The 17,156-nt window shown below is 39.5% G+C and overlaps 1 protein-coding gene across 2 annotated transcripts in view; it reads left to right on the top strand.

Annotated features, from left to right (window-relative positions):
* Positions 1–17,156, top strand: part of GINM1 (glycosylated integral membrane protein 1) — an 81,155-nt gene that overhangs the window by 48,618 nt on the left and 15,381 nt on the right. The window lies entirely within an intron of this gene.

Genomic DNA, 17,156 nt, shown 5'->3' on the forward strand with positions numbered 1-17,156 from the left:
ATTTCTTGTTTCTCTGGACATAAAGGATGCGTACCCTCACATCCCTATCTGGGAAGCCGCATCAGGCTTTTCTTTTTTTTTGCCATCCGGGAGTCTCATTAACCGTTCCGGGCATTGCCGTTTGGTTTGGCCTCGGCGCCCAGGGTGTTCAGATGATTTGCTGATCAAAGCCCCGCCAGAACAGATTCTTCAGGACCACGTATCCTTGACTCACCAGGTTCTCATCCATCACAGATGGATAGTCAATTTCAAGAAATCCAGCTTAATTCCATCAGTTCCATCAGTTCCTTGGCATGATTCTGGACACAACGTCTCAGCGCGTTTTTCTCCCAATGGACAAGGTTCAGTATATTCAACAGATGGTCAGAATGATTCGCCGAACAAAGAGGGTGTCAGTGCACCTCTGCATTCGCCTTCTTGGAAAGATAGTGGTCTCATTCGATGCTCTTCAATTCGGAAGGTTTTACTCTTGTCCATTCCAGCTGGACCCTCTGTCTCAGTGGTCGGGGTCCCTTCTTTCCATGCATCGGATGATACGGTTGTCTCCTCAGCCCCGTATCTCACTACTATGTTTAGTGTTCACTCTAGCTCTGGCGGCAGGCAGGGCGCCAGAGCCAGAGAGGGCACCTTTTGTGCGCCCGGAAAGGGAGCGTGTCCATTGAAAAGGGGGCATGTCTATTAGACGAGTCCCCTTTTCGTCACTCTTGGGGTTGTACCCGGCACTTACGGACACGCCTGGCAGCCCCCAAGCGCTGCAGACAGGGAGAATAGATGCCGGGTGCATGCGCCCAGCATCTGTTCTCCGGCGGTGACCGGGTCACCGCACATTTCTCCACCCGCGGGACACTGCGACCTGCGGGTGAAGACGGTACCCGCAGGCTGTGAGGGCAGAGCGCTTTTTGCACTCCTTCTGGAGGGCAGGGTGCTTTTTGCCCTTCAGAAGGAGGGCAGGGCGCCCCGCCCCGCTAAAACAGCCTAGCGGGAACGCTATATGTTGGCTTCAGACCCACAATCTCACAGCGGGTCGGCGCTTCAGGGTTTGGGGTTGGATTATTCTGAAGATAGATGCCAGCCTCTGAGGTTGGGGGGCGGCTGTTCTGGACAATCAGTTCCAGGGACAAAGGACGTTTCAGGAAGCTCTTCTGCCTATCAATATCCTGGAACTTTGGGCCATCTATAATGCTCTTTAAAAGGCGTCTCAACTTTTCTTAGGACGGGGGCGGTTCAAATCCAGTCGGACAACATGACGACCGTAACTTCTATCAGTCGGCAAGTGCGTCTGAGGTTTATTCTCATAAGACCCTTATCTTTGTAAGTTGTTTGCAGGGCTACCCACATGTCTTTTGCGGATACCTTTTACCATCGATGATGGAATATACTTGCTGTTCTACAACTAAGCCAATGGTTCCAATGGCTGTATCCACCATATTGGGATTTGAGTTGTTTTCTGGATCAATCATGACCTTTCACAGCTTCTAACGCATTTTAACTGCATTTCTATAGCAAATTTCCAAGTAGAGTGTTTCTCTGAGCCTTTCAATTTTATGATTGGCAGATGCCTACAAGTTGGTTGGTGCATAGCTGATGTGAGCAAGGAGGTTAGTCCACACGTTGATCCCAAACCAGAGTAGGTTTTATTGAAAATAACAGGATACAAGCTAAGGTATCAATCTCTCTTGGCCTAAGTAACGTAAAGCTGTACAGTACTGTGATGCTCCAATAACACAGTGACAGGCTTGTGCACATGCAGACTCTTTTATATAGCCATGGAAATAAGTCTTGCACCTGCAGTCTAGTAAGCCTGACCCTTAAGTCTGGTGACTCAGATGTGATGTTATTGTAGCTGATGAGTCATGCACAATAGCACTCTGTTAAAGAGAGGGCATGTAGCGTTTAACCTTTTAACTGCATGTCAAAACAAAGTAACATCACAATAGGCAAGATAACTTGACCAACGTTTCAATGTTACGAGAATATTTTTATCTATCCTTATCTAAAAGTCCTTTCACCAAGTATGGACCACGTAATTTTAGTAGATGACCTCAAAGGAAATATTTATGTCATAGCGTAATACTGTTTTAAAACTTTGTAGTTTTATTAAAAGTAAGTAACAAGCTGACAATAAAAAAAACTTAACAAAATTGCATATCTCGCACAAAAGATACTGGAAGCCAGGTACTGTAAGTTGGTATAGCAATCAGTTACTCCTCCTGCCACAACCAGGTGTATCCCGAAAGCAGTAGCATGGTACACGGAACACCTCGTTATGGCATGAAGAGGAACTGGTTATATATATATATATATATATATATATATATTTAGAAATATATATTATAATAGTTTTTTATATATATACATATATATGGTCAAAGAAGGAGAAGAACTCAACCATTTCCACAATTAACTCCTGAGAGGGAGGATTGAAGAAAAGAATCAGTGCTGCAAACAGTGAATACATAAAGAGGACTTTCACTCCATTACAAATTGGGACTACTATTCTGCGCATGGTGATGTACACTTGCAACGTTGATATATATATAGCCAGTCAGACGGCACTCCCATGTATATACAAAAAGATAGTTGCTCTCCGTAGGTACCCCCAGCCGGGTCCAAACGTGTACAGCAATAACGGCGGCACTCGGTCATAAAAAAACTCACAGGCGTAGGTGTAATGCCAACGTTTCGATACCTTTAATGTATCGTCTTCAGGGTATAATCACTGAATAACAAGAAAACTCACCTTATATCCCCACCAACATGTGCACGTACAGACGCTAAGACCAGGAACAGGCGCCCGTCCTGATGACAGCCGCAACCAAACATCTCAAACTCCGACGTCTGGTCACAGGGTACGCCGTCACCAGGAACCGCCTGCACCATGGTCCGCTGTCACCAGACACATCATATACACAAATCAAAAAAATATCATAAAATATGTTATTTGTCGCATATCATAGTAAAATGACACATGTACAAAGTTAAAAACTATCCTGGAGGCAAACAGGCATATAACATATTGTCAGTCATTTTAATACTAAATGGAAAAAAAGCATCACTAATTACCAATCCACTGGAGTCGGTGTCAAACCTAATAGTGAAACTAAACCATACACATGTGGACCTAAAATTGTACTATAGAATTATACATTAACTATACATAAGTACTGCAAACCTAATCATCATAGATAATAACCTTCACAACAATTCCAATACTTATCTATACAGTTATTCCAATAATCAATAAGAATTCCCATAAACATTAATAAATATCTATAAGAAACAATGGAGTCCCAGATTTTCATTCAACCCTTAGGGCGTCAGTGTTCCAAAATGGTGAATCCACCGGGATTCACACTGCAATAATTTCAAAGACCTATTGCCTCCTCGTAATGCAGCAGGTATATGGTCAATGATAATATATCTCAAGGCTGACAAGTTGTGACCAGCCTGCGCAAAATGTCTCGCTACAGGCTGATCACAGGTCCCTGATGTTATAGCTGCCCTAATCGCTGAGCGGTACAAAGCCATTCGCTCCCGCAAGGTCCGATCCATTTTGCCTACATACCTATGTCCACAAGGACATGTAATAAGGTAAACTATGAATTTATTCATACAATTCAATCTATAGTGTATCAAATATCTCTTACCCGCTATAAGGGTGACAAAAAGAATCACCCATGTTCATGTACCTACAGGTTAAACAATTAAGACATTTATAACAACCATTATAGAAAAAAACAAGGACTCAGCGCTTACACTCCAGTAAGCACAATAAAGAATGATATGTGTTTAAAAAGTGTACTAAGGATAATTACCTAACAATGAGATGTATAAAAATTAAACATTTATTAGCCAATAATAGTACATAAAAAAATAATCTAGACAATAAAAGAAAAATAATAACATTCAAAAAATACATAAACGCAAACCGTAAACCAATAATTGGACATGAGTGGACCCCAATTATTGGTATACCTGAACACTGTGCTCCTTGTTACAGATAATACAGAGAAATGTAGATCATAAGTAGCCTTGTGTTAAACTTTGATACAAAGTAACTTCATGCTCCTGTGAGCTAGTGCTGCAGCAGATAAATGTGGCTGGATATCCAGAGAGTCTTGATATAGGGAAAATATTTATGGAAATCAGACAGTCTGTCCAAAAACATTTATGTTTTTTGTATGTTTCCTTCCAGCTTTCAATAAACAATCTCTGTAGATTAAATCATGATGTGATGTCGGCTCCTATTAATGTATTCTGAAGCAAGTATTTCAAACTGCGCCTGTTAGCACTTCCACCGCTAATCAGAAAATTAAATAAGAATAAAAATAGTTCTCTTTGCAATAAGTACAGCCCTTCAAGGCAAAGTGGTAGGTGCTTTGTAGGCAATTATAAATTGGATACAGCTCGTGCAGCTGATTAAATCAAGTCTCCAGCCAAGACTTGTGAGTAAAACCTTAGACACGGACCGTCCATAGGTGGAGGAACTGTGAGTACTCACGGTATGTAGAGAATGGGGGCCCCCTTTATTCTCCTCACCTCCTCCGTCTTCTGTGTTCAGGAATGTGTTGTCTAGTATCAGACTAGACTGAAAAGCCGATCCGCGTGCAGCAATGATCTCTTACGTGTCACAGGCGCCTGGAGCATGAGCCTGGACACAGCGCCGGAGCGTGTATCTGTTCAGAGCGTAGACAATCACAGGAAGCAACAGTGTATCAGTGGATACTGAATGATGAGGTAGTCCCGCCTAACGCGTTTCGTCACTTAACATGTGACTTTATCAAAGGTGATAGGGAGATCTCCATGCTACCTTTATATACCTGCTAACACAGGTGATTCTACAAAAATCAATTAATCAATCAATAAGTTGTTTTAGTCTGATCATTGTGACATTAAATGTTAAACGTAATACATTTATATCTCATTGCATTCAAAGAAAAAAAAGGAAAGTTATTCATGAAACCACACAATAAATAATAAATGTATATAGAAGCGCGACCAACATATATTGATATATAACAATGTTAATAACTTAAATAATCTACCAATAATGGATAGTAATTAAACATAACATAGATATGACACTACTGATATATAGCTAATATTAATCTCTCGATCATATAACCCATAACATACTATAACTAGACATATAAATATATATATACTAAAAAATAAATGTATTGAAAAATACATAAAAGTATAGATATCTGCAATCAATATAGAAAAATATATAAATATAAGATCATATGACATATTGGACCCAATATACTATTATAATACATGACTCACCCCATATAAATCATAAGGACACTGTGTAAATTTTTACACAGGATTCTTATAACAAGATAATCAATTGTAATTTATAAGATAGTATCAGAATACATCTTGATCGCTGTATATAATGAAGATGAAATTATAGCGACTATTTCCTACAGATCCCAATAAATGTATATATATCCATATATCCAGTTGGTACATATATGTATAATCTGAAACAATCACCCTTAGAGTTTATGATATGAAAAAGAGATTATTGATGGTAAAAATAAAAAAATATCTGAGGGATAAAAATGATTATGGAAAGAACCTATAAGAAACAGGCTAAAGGACCATATCCCTATAGGACTTCCTCCAATGATAGATTCAATCCCAGTATGTACTCTACAAACAGGAGAAATCGTAGTAACTCAGGTAGGAGAGGTTTCTTTAGAGAAAAAGTATTGAATTATAATAAAAGACCATATCTCCCAAGTAGAGATAAACAATCTCCCAACTTTTATAATAGATATAATAAATCCATTAGACATGATTATTATCGTATCCCAGAGAAAGAAATAGAGAATGATCCCCATAATATTGTAACAACTGATGATCAGATACGAGACTCCCCTTCTAAATCTAGGAGGGACCCTAGTAGTCCAGTAAGAACTGATAAAAGGTAGATCTCCAACCATGGGAAAAATACTGACCACTTGACGATAAATAAGGATGTCAGACCAAAGACTTATAAGACCCAGGGAGAGACTAATCAATATGTAACCAGTCCACGTAGAAATGATGATCAGCCTCATCCTTTTTTTAGGGGAGGAGTGGAGGATACAACATCCTCCATATCTAAAGCAGAGAAACAGATATCAGATCCTCTCCTCAGAGTCCCCGAATAGAGGAAGAGAATTAAATTCAGAGGAAAGAGAGGGGGATATAGGAGGTGCAAAAAGAAAAACACGATTTCAAAACTAAATAAGACAAAAAGCAACAGGAGTATTTACAATTTATCCTCCAGAACATTAACCGATGATGAAATCAGTCTTTTAAATAGAGGCTTAAAATTTTCTCCATCACGTGGTCCCCAATTCTTCGATCTATTTGTTGATCTTAACAGATACATCAGGACATTGTGTCGAAAAAAATATTTTGCTACGAAGAAACTAACATCCAATGATCTACAAGATGAATATAATAGTATCATCCTCGATGATGGTGACGTAGAAGCTCTGGAAGCTCTCAATGATTTATTGCGAGATAATGATAAAGAGGGATTACCAACACAAAATCCCACAGATGTTGCTATATCCTCTATTAAATTTTTTGATATTAATAATACACTAAGGAAAAACACATTTAGGAAGAAATCACAATTTTTTCCTACACAAGTTAAAAGCACCCCTATTGATCTATTCTATAAGAAAACACTAAATGAATTTAAGCATCTGTGCACAAGACAAAAGAAGAGGTCAAAATTCAGGGACAATCTTCTTATGAGGGAAAGGGCGGCATTGAAGAAACTGTCTGGCGATCTCTCCATCATTATCAAACTGGCTGATAAGGGTGGAGGTGTCGTCATTCAGGATACCAACGACTATATGACTGAAGCACTTCGCCAATTAGGGGACAGGAATCAATATATTATTCTCAAGGTTGATCCGACGAATGCCTTTCAAAAAGATCTGATAACCTTGCTTGATAAAGCTTTAGGTGAAGGGGTGATATCGAGGGATGAAAGGAATTATTTGTTATTGAATCACCCCATAATACCCACTTACTATCACCTTCCGAAAATCCACAAAACACTTGTTACACCACCCGGGCGTCCCATTATAGCTGGCATTGGGTCCCTCACATCTAACCTTTCACAATTTATTGATTTTTTTCTTCAGCCATATGCCACTGCACAAAGATCACATATTAAAGACACTAACCATTTTTTGCACTTAATTAAAGATGTAAAATGGAAAGACACCTATCTATTTGTGACTTGTGACGTACAAGCCCTATATTCTAATGATTTGGGCATAAAAGCTGTCAGAGATATTCTGATGGGAGACCTTTAAATCACAGAAAGTCAAAGAAATTTTATTTTGGATTCAAATTCTCTTACTCTCACACACATTTATTTTATTTTTGATCACGTTTTTTATTTACAGACACTTGGGACAGCGATCGGCACGAGATTCGCGCCCAGCTTCGCCAACCTCTACATGGGGGTCTTTGAGGAGATACATGTGTGGGGGGTGGGGCTCGGCTCGAATCTCGTGCTCTACGGTCGTTATATAGATGATTTATTTTTCATTTGGGATGGGGATGTAGAATCACTCACGTTATTCATTTCTCAGCTTAATTCCAATACTTTTAATTTAACATTCACTAGCACTTATCACCCTTCAACTATTTCCTTCCTCGATATCACCCTTTATATTGAGGATGATAATATTCATACCAAAACCTATAGAAAGGATGTGGACACATACAATTTTCTTCATTTTAACAGTTTACATTATAAGCCCTGGATTAATAATATCCCCTATGGACAATTTAGGAGGATGCGTCGCAACTGTACAAGTGACGCCATTTTTGAGAGTCAATCTGTGGATATTCTTGAAGCTTTCAGAGAAAGAGATTACCCTGACACCCTTCTAAATACAGCACTTGAAAAAACTAGATCACTTGACAGGAAAGAGCTGTCAGCTTCTAAACCAAGATCCGATCCTTTTCTAGCTCAGCCTAAATTTATATCTAAGTATAATAATTGCTCTAACCAAATTAGGAACATTATATCTAAGAATTATCAGATTGTATTATTAGATAATAAACTCAAAGAGCATATCCCGGCAGATGCCTCAGTCATCTTTAGAAAAGCCAATAATCTGAAGGATATATTGGCACCGAGTTTCTTTAGAAAAGATCCTACAACCACCAACAAGATGAATAATAAGGGCGATTGACTGAGTAATAAACCTAAGGGTTGTTTCAAGTGTGGTCGGCCATGACTACATCACAAATAGATGCTGTGAAATTGTATCAACAAATTCTAATGAAAAGTATCCTATAAGAAGTTTTATAAATTGCAATACAACATACGTGATATATATGCTGGAGTGCACTTGTGGCACCCAATATATTGGTAGGACTATTAGACCACTAAGGTGTCGTTTTTTAGAGCACAAGAGACTTATCATGAAGAAAAGTATAATACATAGTGTTCCGAGGCACTTTATGAATATACATCACTCCAATCCTAAAGATATTAAAATCACAGGAATTGAACATATTCCACAAACAGCAAGGGGTGGTGATAGGTTTCAAAAACTTTGTTTAAGAGAAAACTACTGGATACATAAAATGGGTACACTTTCTCCTGAGGGGTTTAATGAAAACATTGAAATAGATTGATGAGTACACCGTCCAGTAATGACGACTTTTGTTAATGGCTTTTTGGATTATTAGGTAGATGTATAACAGGGGTGGGTGGGACTTGATATCGGGGACCCTCTGTCCGTAGGGATCTGAGATCTATATTTCCGCCACCCCTTATGTACTATGCCCTTCCTACTTCATTACTAAATTTGTTGTGCATTGTCCGTTCCTTCAATATCCATTTGATGCTGAAATATAATGTTTTCTATTCTTTTGACACCCCTGTACAATATAATATATTGCTATTTGTTACCTATTAAGATATATACTGAAGGCTACTATGCTTATATTTTGAAGACTCAAATAAACTCTAAGGGTGATTGTTTCAGATTATACATATATGTACCAACTGGATATATATACATTTATTGGGATCTGTAGGAATTAGTCGCTATAATTTCATCTTCATTATATATAGCGATCAAGATGTATTCTGATACTATCTTATAAATTACAATTGATTATCTTGTTAGAAGAATCCTGTGTAAAAATTTACATAGTGTCCTTATGATTTATATGGGGTGAGTCATGTATTATAATAGTATATTGGGTCCAATATGTCATATGATCTTATATTTATATATTTTTCTATATAGATTGCAGATATCTATACTTTTATGTATTTTTCAATACATTTATTTTTTAGTAAATATATATTTATATGTCTAGTTATAGCCTGTTATGGGTTATATGATCGAGAGATTAATCCACCACAATTAGCTATATATCAGTAGTGTCATATCTATGTTATGTTTAATTACTATCCATTATTGGTAGATTATTTCATTTATTAACATTGTTATATATCAATATATGTTGATCGCGCTTCTATATACATTTATTATTTATTGTGTGGTTTCATGAATAACTTTCCTTTTTTTTCTTTTTTCTTTGAATGCAATGAGATATAAATGTATTACGTTTAACATTTAATGTCACAATGATAAGACTAAAACAACTTATTGATTAAATTGATTTTTGTAGAATCACCTGTGTTAGCAGGTATATAAAGGTAGCATGGAGATCTCCCTATCACCTTTGATAAAGTCACATGTTAAGTGACGAAACGCGTTAGGCGGGACTACCTCATCATTCAGTATCCACTGATACACTGTTGCTTCCTGTGATTGTCTACGCTCTGAACAGATACACGCTCCGGCGCTGTGTCCAGGCTCATGCTCCAGGCGCCTGTGACACGTAAGAGATCATTGCTGCACGCGGATCGGCTTTTCAGTCTAGTCTGATACTAGACAACACATTCCTGAACACAGAAGACGGAGGAGGTGAGGAGAATAAAGGGGGCCCCCATTCTCTACATACCGTGAGTACTCACAGTTCCTCCACCTATGGACGGTCCGTGTCTAAGGTTTTACTCACAAGTCTTGGCTGGAGACTTGATTTAATCAGCTGCACGAGCTGTATCCAATTTATAATTGCCTACAAAGCACCTACCACTTTGCCTTGAAGGGCTGTACTTATTGCAAAGAGAACTATTTTTATTTTTATTTAAATTTCTGATTAGCAGTGGAAGTGCTAACAGGCGCAGTTTGAAATACATGCTTCAGAATATATTAATAGGAGCCGACATCACATCATGATTTAATCTACAGAGATTGTTTATTGAAAGCTGGAAGGAAACATACAAAAAACATAAATGTTTTTGGACAGACTGTCTGATTTCCATAAATATTTTCCCTATATCAAGACTCTCTGGATATCCAGCCACATTTATCTGCTGCAGCACTAGCTCACAGGAGCATGAAGTTACTTTGTATCAAAGTTTAACACAAGGCTACTTATGATCTACATTTCTCTGTATTATCTGTAACAAGGAGCACAGTGTTCAGGTATACCAATAATTGGGGCCCACTCATGTCCAATTATTGGTTTACTGTTTGCGTTTTATGTATTTTTTGAATGTTATTATTTTTCTTTTATTGTCTAGATTATTGTTTTTATGTACTAGTATTGGCTAATAAATGTTTAATTGTTATACATCTCATTGTTAGGTCATTATCCTTAGTACACTTTTTAAACACATATCATTCTTTATTGTGCTTACTGGAGTGTAAGCGCTGAGTCCTTGTTTTTTTCTATATATATTATTTTTGCAAATATACACAGAGTTTGCAACTTGGCTGCATTACTCTAGTATCTTATTTATATCTATTATTAATAGTTTAACACTAATCGGTACATGCGCCAGTATTCTGGTGGTTCTATAACAACCATTACGCTGTGTCAAAAAATGCCCTGGTTCATCCATATTGTGTAAGGAAGAGATATCTGTTGTAACAACCCAATCACGGATGTTCTTTCCACGGCTATAAAATGGCATAATAGTGGTGTCTCCCAAATTGAGATCATCATCACCTTGTATTATGGGCCATAGCCTCTTGGTAATGTTGATAATCTCATTACTTTTGTCATTGAAATTATTAACCCAAGGGAATCTAGTCTTTTGGGTGTCTCTAAACTTTGATGCTAGCAGCTGTTCACGAGGAATGGCCAAAGCCCATTCCTTAGCAGATAACAAGGATTTCATCTCATAGCCCCTCTGTAAGAATTTCTGTATTAAAGCCTCAATTTTTGATACTGCATCATTACGCTCACTACATATCCTCATTATTCTAACAAATTGTGAGTATGGTAATCCATACTTTAGGGGCTTAGGATGAAAACTGCTGGAGTGAAGCAACGAATTTCTATCGGTACTCTTCGTGTATAGGGATGTAGAGATTAAACCATCCTTTTGATGAATCTGGACATCTAAGAAATTTACACTCGATGTATCGATAGAGTAGGTGAACTTAATGGGTCTAGAATATCCATTGTGCACTTCCATCAATTGTATGAACTCCTCCCTAGGACCTGACCAAATTAGGAAGAGGTCATCAATATACCTTGCATAGAATAAAATGCATGCGGCAACCTCTTCCTGTGAAAAAAATATGTCCTCCTCCGCCTGGAACATAAACACGTTGGCGTACGATGGGACCACATTGGACCCCATCGCACATCCCATAAGCTGGAGGTACATCCTACTGTCATGTAAAAATCATTTCCAGCAATTTTAGAATTAAATCTATATCAAGGCCTTGATATAATGGATTATCTACCACCAATTTGCATACTGCAGTTAACCCCTCTCCTTTGGGAATAATGGTGTATAAATTTTACACATCTACACTACATAAAAAACAATTAGGTGGAACTGTGCCCAATGCTCCCAACCTATTTAGAAAAGTTGTAGTATCCAATAGGTATTTAGGGTGCCCCATCACACAAGGTTGCAATAAAGAATCAATATATACTGAAATAAGTTGGAACAACGACCCCCGGGCCGAGCTAATAGGATCTCCCGGGGACGTTGTCCAAACTCTTATGCACCCTAGGGAGAGTATACAAAACCGGCACAACAGGATGTTTAGGAACCAAAGCTATACTCAGATCATGAGAAATCAACTCCTCTTATACAGCGGATTGCAAACAAGTAGATAATTCTTCACTAAACTTAGCAGTAGGGTCACACTCTAGCAATCGATATACAGAAATATCATTTAGCTGACGCTCAATCTCTGCCTTATAACAGGCTAAATCTTGAATAACAATCGACCCACCTTTATCCGCAGGTCGAATTATAATGTCATTATAAGATGACAAATCCTTTAGGACGCTTCAGACGGTCACACCCGCTGCTCTTACAGCTCCCAGGAGCATCCTCCGGATGCTCCGGACATTGCTGTAATCACCATCGATTGTGGCCCTTCCTTTTGTGACGTCACACAGAGGGGGACTGTCTGCACCAGGCCCACGAATAATGTTATATATATCAAAATGGCCCTCCGCAGAAAAAAGGTTCCCCACCCCTGCTGTAACGGAATATCGGTATCCTGAACAATAGATGGTCCCACTTTTGAACCTTTGAAATGTTTATGGAGTTTAAGTTGGCGTTGTAATTTAAACTGCTCAATTTCCCAATCCATCTCACTAAAATGAACAGTGGGGACAAATGACAGTCCACGAGAGAGTACCCTAATTTCATGCTCTGTTAATTGGTGCGTGGATAAATTGAAGACTAGCGTCTCCTCTGGAGCGGTGGTCGACCCCTTCTTTTGCTGCGACCACTACCCTCCGCACCGCGTGTGCTTAAGCCTAGCTCCAATTTTCGGGTACTCCTCCCTAAAGGGACTTGTGGAGCTGTACGACTGTTCATGTCATTTGTGTCGGAATCACTCGTTAATACATCATGTGCGGAATCAGATTCCTGAAAGAAGCGTCCCATACCCCTTCTCATGGGGCGACCGCGGTCACGGTGTCCACCGTGAATCCACTGATACAACCTATTTTGATCATAATCATTAATCACTTTATTCAATTTTAATTTTTTTTATTGAATTAAGTCCCGTTTATAGATCGTAAGTTGTGTATTTAATTTCTCCATCCAATTGATGTTACTGTCAGATTCAAGGGTCGCCTTATAAGATGTCTCAAATGCTGATACCGTCTCCTTCATGCTATTCAGTTCCCGACCAACCTAATCGATCACGAGGAGCATCAGGTCGTAGCTGCACCCATTTAATAAGGCTATCCACCGTTTACAAAATGAGACTTTATGCCTCCCAATTCTCAGGCAATTTTTGACCCTGAATCCCCTCGGGATACGTTTGTCCTTATACTAATCACTGTGATCAGCCTGTAGCGAAACATTTTGCGCAGGCTGGTCACAACTTGTCAGCCTTGAGATATATTATCATTGACCATATACCTGCTGCATTACAAGGGGGCAATAGGTCTTTGAAATGATTGCAGTGTGAATCCCGGTGGATTCACCGTTTGGGAACACCGGCGCCCAAAGGGTTGAATGAAAATCTTGGACTCCATTGTTTTTTATAGATATTTATTAATGATCATGGGAATTCTTTGATTATTGGAATGACTGTATAGATAAGTATTGGAATTGTTGTGAAGGGTATTATCTGTGATGATTAGGTTTGCAGTACTTATGTATAGTTAATGTATAATTCTATAGTACAATTTTAGGTCCACATGTGTATGGTTTAGTTTCACTGTTAGGTTTGACATTGACTCCAGTGGATTGGTAATTAGTGATGACAATATGTTATATGTCCGTTTGCCTCCAGGGTAGTTTTTAACTTTGTACATGTGTAATTTTTCTATGATATGCGATATGACATATTTTATGATATTTTTTTTGATTTGTGTATATGATGTGTCTGGTTGTCACGACAGCGGACCATGGTGCAGGCGGTTCCTGGTGACTGCCTACCCATGTGACCAGACGTCAGAGTTTGAGATGTTTGGTCGCGGCTGTGATGTCATCAGGACGGGCGCCTGTTCCGGGTCTTAGCATCTGTACGTGCACATGTTGGTGGGGATATAAGGTGAGTTTTCTTGTTATTCAGTGATTATACCCTGAAGACGATACATTAAAGGTATCAAAATGTTGGCATCATGCCTGTGAGTTTTTATGACCGTGTGCCGTCATTATTGTTGTATGTATGTATGTGTGTATATATATATATATATATGTATGTATATATATACATACATACATACATACATACATATATATGTGTGTAACCTGAAGACAGTTAGAATACTGAAACTTTGTTGACCTAAGTTCCAGTCTGTGACTCTTTCATTGGTGCCAGAGTGCATAAGAGTATGAGAGGATCCAGAACTTATCTTAAAACAGGGATAGTCTTCAGTCACATGACCATCAAGTTTGTTCGGTATATGTAAGAAAAAAGCATAGTGTATACCATAAAGGTATGTCCAGTGGAGCAAACAAAATTCACATAAGGAAAAAAATATTTGACCATTAGGAACACCTTGGTTGCAAAATTACAGAAACTCCACAATAACTTAATACATAAGACATTTATTAAATCCGGACAACAGGCAAATAATAGGTAGCACACGTACAAGAAAAAAAGATTATAGGGACTATTGCTGCTTCCCCTATGGACAGATAACCTAATTTTATATATATATATATATATATATATATATATATACAGTCAGGTGCATAAATATTGGGACATTGACAGAATTTTCATATTTTGGCCTCTATTCACCACCACAATGGCTCTAAAATGAAACAAACAAGATGTGCTTTGACTGCAGACTTTCAGATTTAATTTGAGGGTAATTACATTCAAATGAGGTGAACGGTGTAGGAATTACAACGGTTTCTATATGTGCCTCCCACTTTTTAAGGGGCCAAAAGTAATGGGACAAACTAAACAATCCTAAATCTAACTTTCACTTTTTAATAGTTTGTTGCAAATCCTTTGCAGGCAATTACAGCCTGAAGTCTGGAACGCTTAGACATCACCAGACGCTGGGTTTCATCCCTGGTGATGCTCTGTCAGGCTTCTACTGCAAATGTCTTCAGTTCCTGCTTGTTCTTGGGGCATTTTCCCTTCAGTTTTGTCTTCATCAAGTTAAATGCATGCTCAATCGGATTCAGGTCAGGGGATTGACTTGGCCATTGCATAACATTCCACTTTTTAGCCTTAAAAAACTCTGGTTGCTTTTGCAGTATGCTTCGGGTCATTGTCCATCTGCATTGTGAAGCGCCGTCCAATGAGTTCTGAAGCATTTGACTGAATATGAGCATATAATATTGCTCGAAACACTTCAGAACTCATTCTGCTGCTTTTGTCAGCAGTCACATCATTAATAAATACAAGGGAACCAGTTCCATTGGCAGCCATACATGCCCACGCCATGACACTACCATCACCATGCTTCACTGATGAGGTGGTATGTTTTGGATCATGAGCAGTTCCTTTCCTTCTCCATACTCTTCTCTTCCCATCACTCTGGTGCAAGTTGATCTTTGTCTCATCTGTGCATAGGATGTTGTTCCAGATGTTGTTTGGCAAACTCTAATCTGGTCTTCCTGTTTTTTGAGGCTCACCAATGGTTTACATCTTGTGGTGAACGCTCTATATTCACTCTTGTGAAGTCATCTCTTGATTGCTAACTTTGACACATATACACCTACCTCCTGGAGAGTGTTCTTGATTTGGCCAACTGTTGTGAAGGGGTTTTTCTTCACCAGGGAAATAATTCTTCTGACATCCACCACAGTTGTTTTCAGTGGTCTTCCGGGTCTTTTGGTGTTGCTGAGCTCTCCGGTGCGTTCTTTCTTTTTAAGAATGTTCCGAACAGTTGATTTGGCCACACCTAATGTTTTTGCTATCTCTCTGATGGGTTTGTTTTGATTTTTCAGCCTAATGATGGCTTGCTTCACTGATAGTGACAGCTCTTTGGATCTCATATTGAGAGTCGACAGCAACTGATTCCAAATGCAAATGTCACACCTAGAATCAACTCCAGACCTCTTACTTGCTTAATTGATAATGAAATAACGAGGGAATAGCCCACACCTGTCCATGAAATAGCTTTTGAGTTGATAGTCCCATTACTTTTGGCCCCTGCAAAAGCGGGAGGCACATATAGAAACCGTTGTAATTCCTACACCGTTCACCTGAATTGGATGTAATTAGCCTCAAATTAAATCTGAAAGTCTGCAGTTAAAGCGGGAAGCAATCGGGAAGCCGACTGCCTATATACCGGCAGCCGGCTTCCCGACTGTCTTATCCCGGCATGGGTGAAATGCCGGGCGTCTAGATGTAGATGCCCGCATTTCTCCAACGCCGGGAGACCGGCGCCCGGCATCACGATCGTAGTGATACCGGGCGCCGCGAGCGGACAGCCGCGGGGGGGGGAGGGTTAGGTTTAGGGCTCCCGGGGGGACTTAGCGATAGGCACCCCCCCGGGAGGGTTAGGCACCCCCGGGAGGGACTTAGGGTTAGGCACCCCCCCCCGGGGGACTTAGGTTTTGCTATCGGGGAAGGGGGTGGTTAGGGTTAGGCACTTGGGGGGGAAGTTAGGGTTAGGCACCCCTAAGGAGGGTTAGGGGGGTTAGTTAGTGGATACTTGCCTATCCACGATCGGGATTTCCAGCGCTGTCGGGCTTCCGCTGCGTCGCACTCTGCTCCTGTCGGGCTGCCGCTGCGGCCGGCGGTATTCCATGCCCATTCCGTTAAAGTACATCTTGTTTGTTTCATTTCAAAGCAATTGTGGTGGTGAATAGAGGCCAAAATATGAAAATTCTGTGAATGTCCCAATATTTATGCACCTGACTGTATGTGTGTGTGAATATATATATATATATATCTCTCTATATCTGACAGCAAAGTGACTGACTACAGGTGCGAATTGTGGTAACAGACTCAATTGACATACACATTTGATGCAGGAGGTACCAGACACATATCCAACATTCCAGTACAGGGTTCTTTAGCTTTTAGGCAATATGGGAGCAAACAACCCAAGCGAGTGCCCCTGTTAACACTACGACACCAGACAAAGCACCCCACCGGGGCTAGTTACGGCGCTAATTGGAACCTGGAGGACTGGCAACA

This window comes from Taudactylus pleione, unplaced genomic scaffold (assembly GCF_031769625.1).
Source record: "Taudactylus pleione unplaced genomic scaffold, aTauple2 ptg000006l, whole genome shotgun sequence".
NCBI lineage: Eukaryota > Metazoa > Chordata > Amphibia > Anura > Myobatrachidae > Taudactylus > Taudactylus pleione.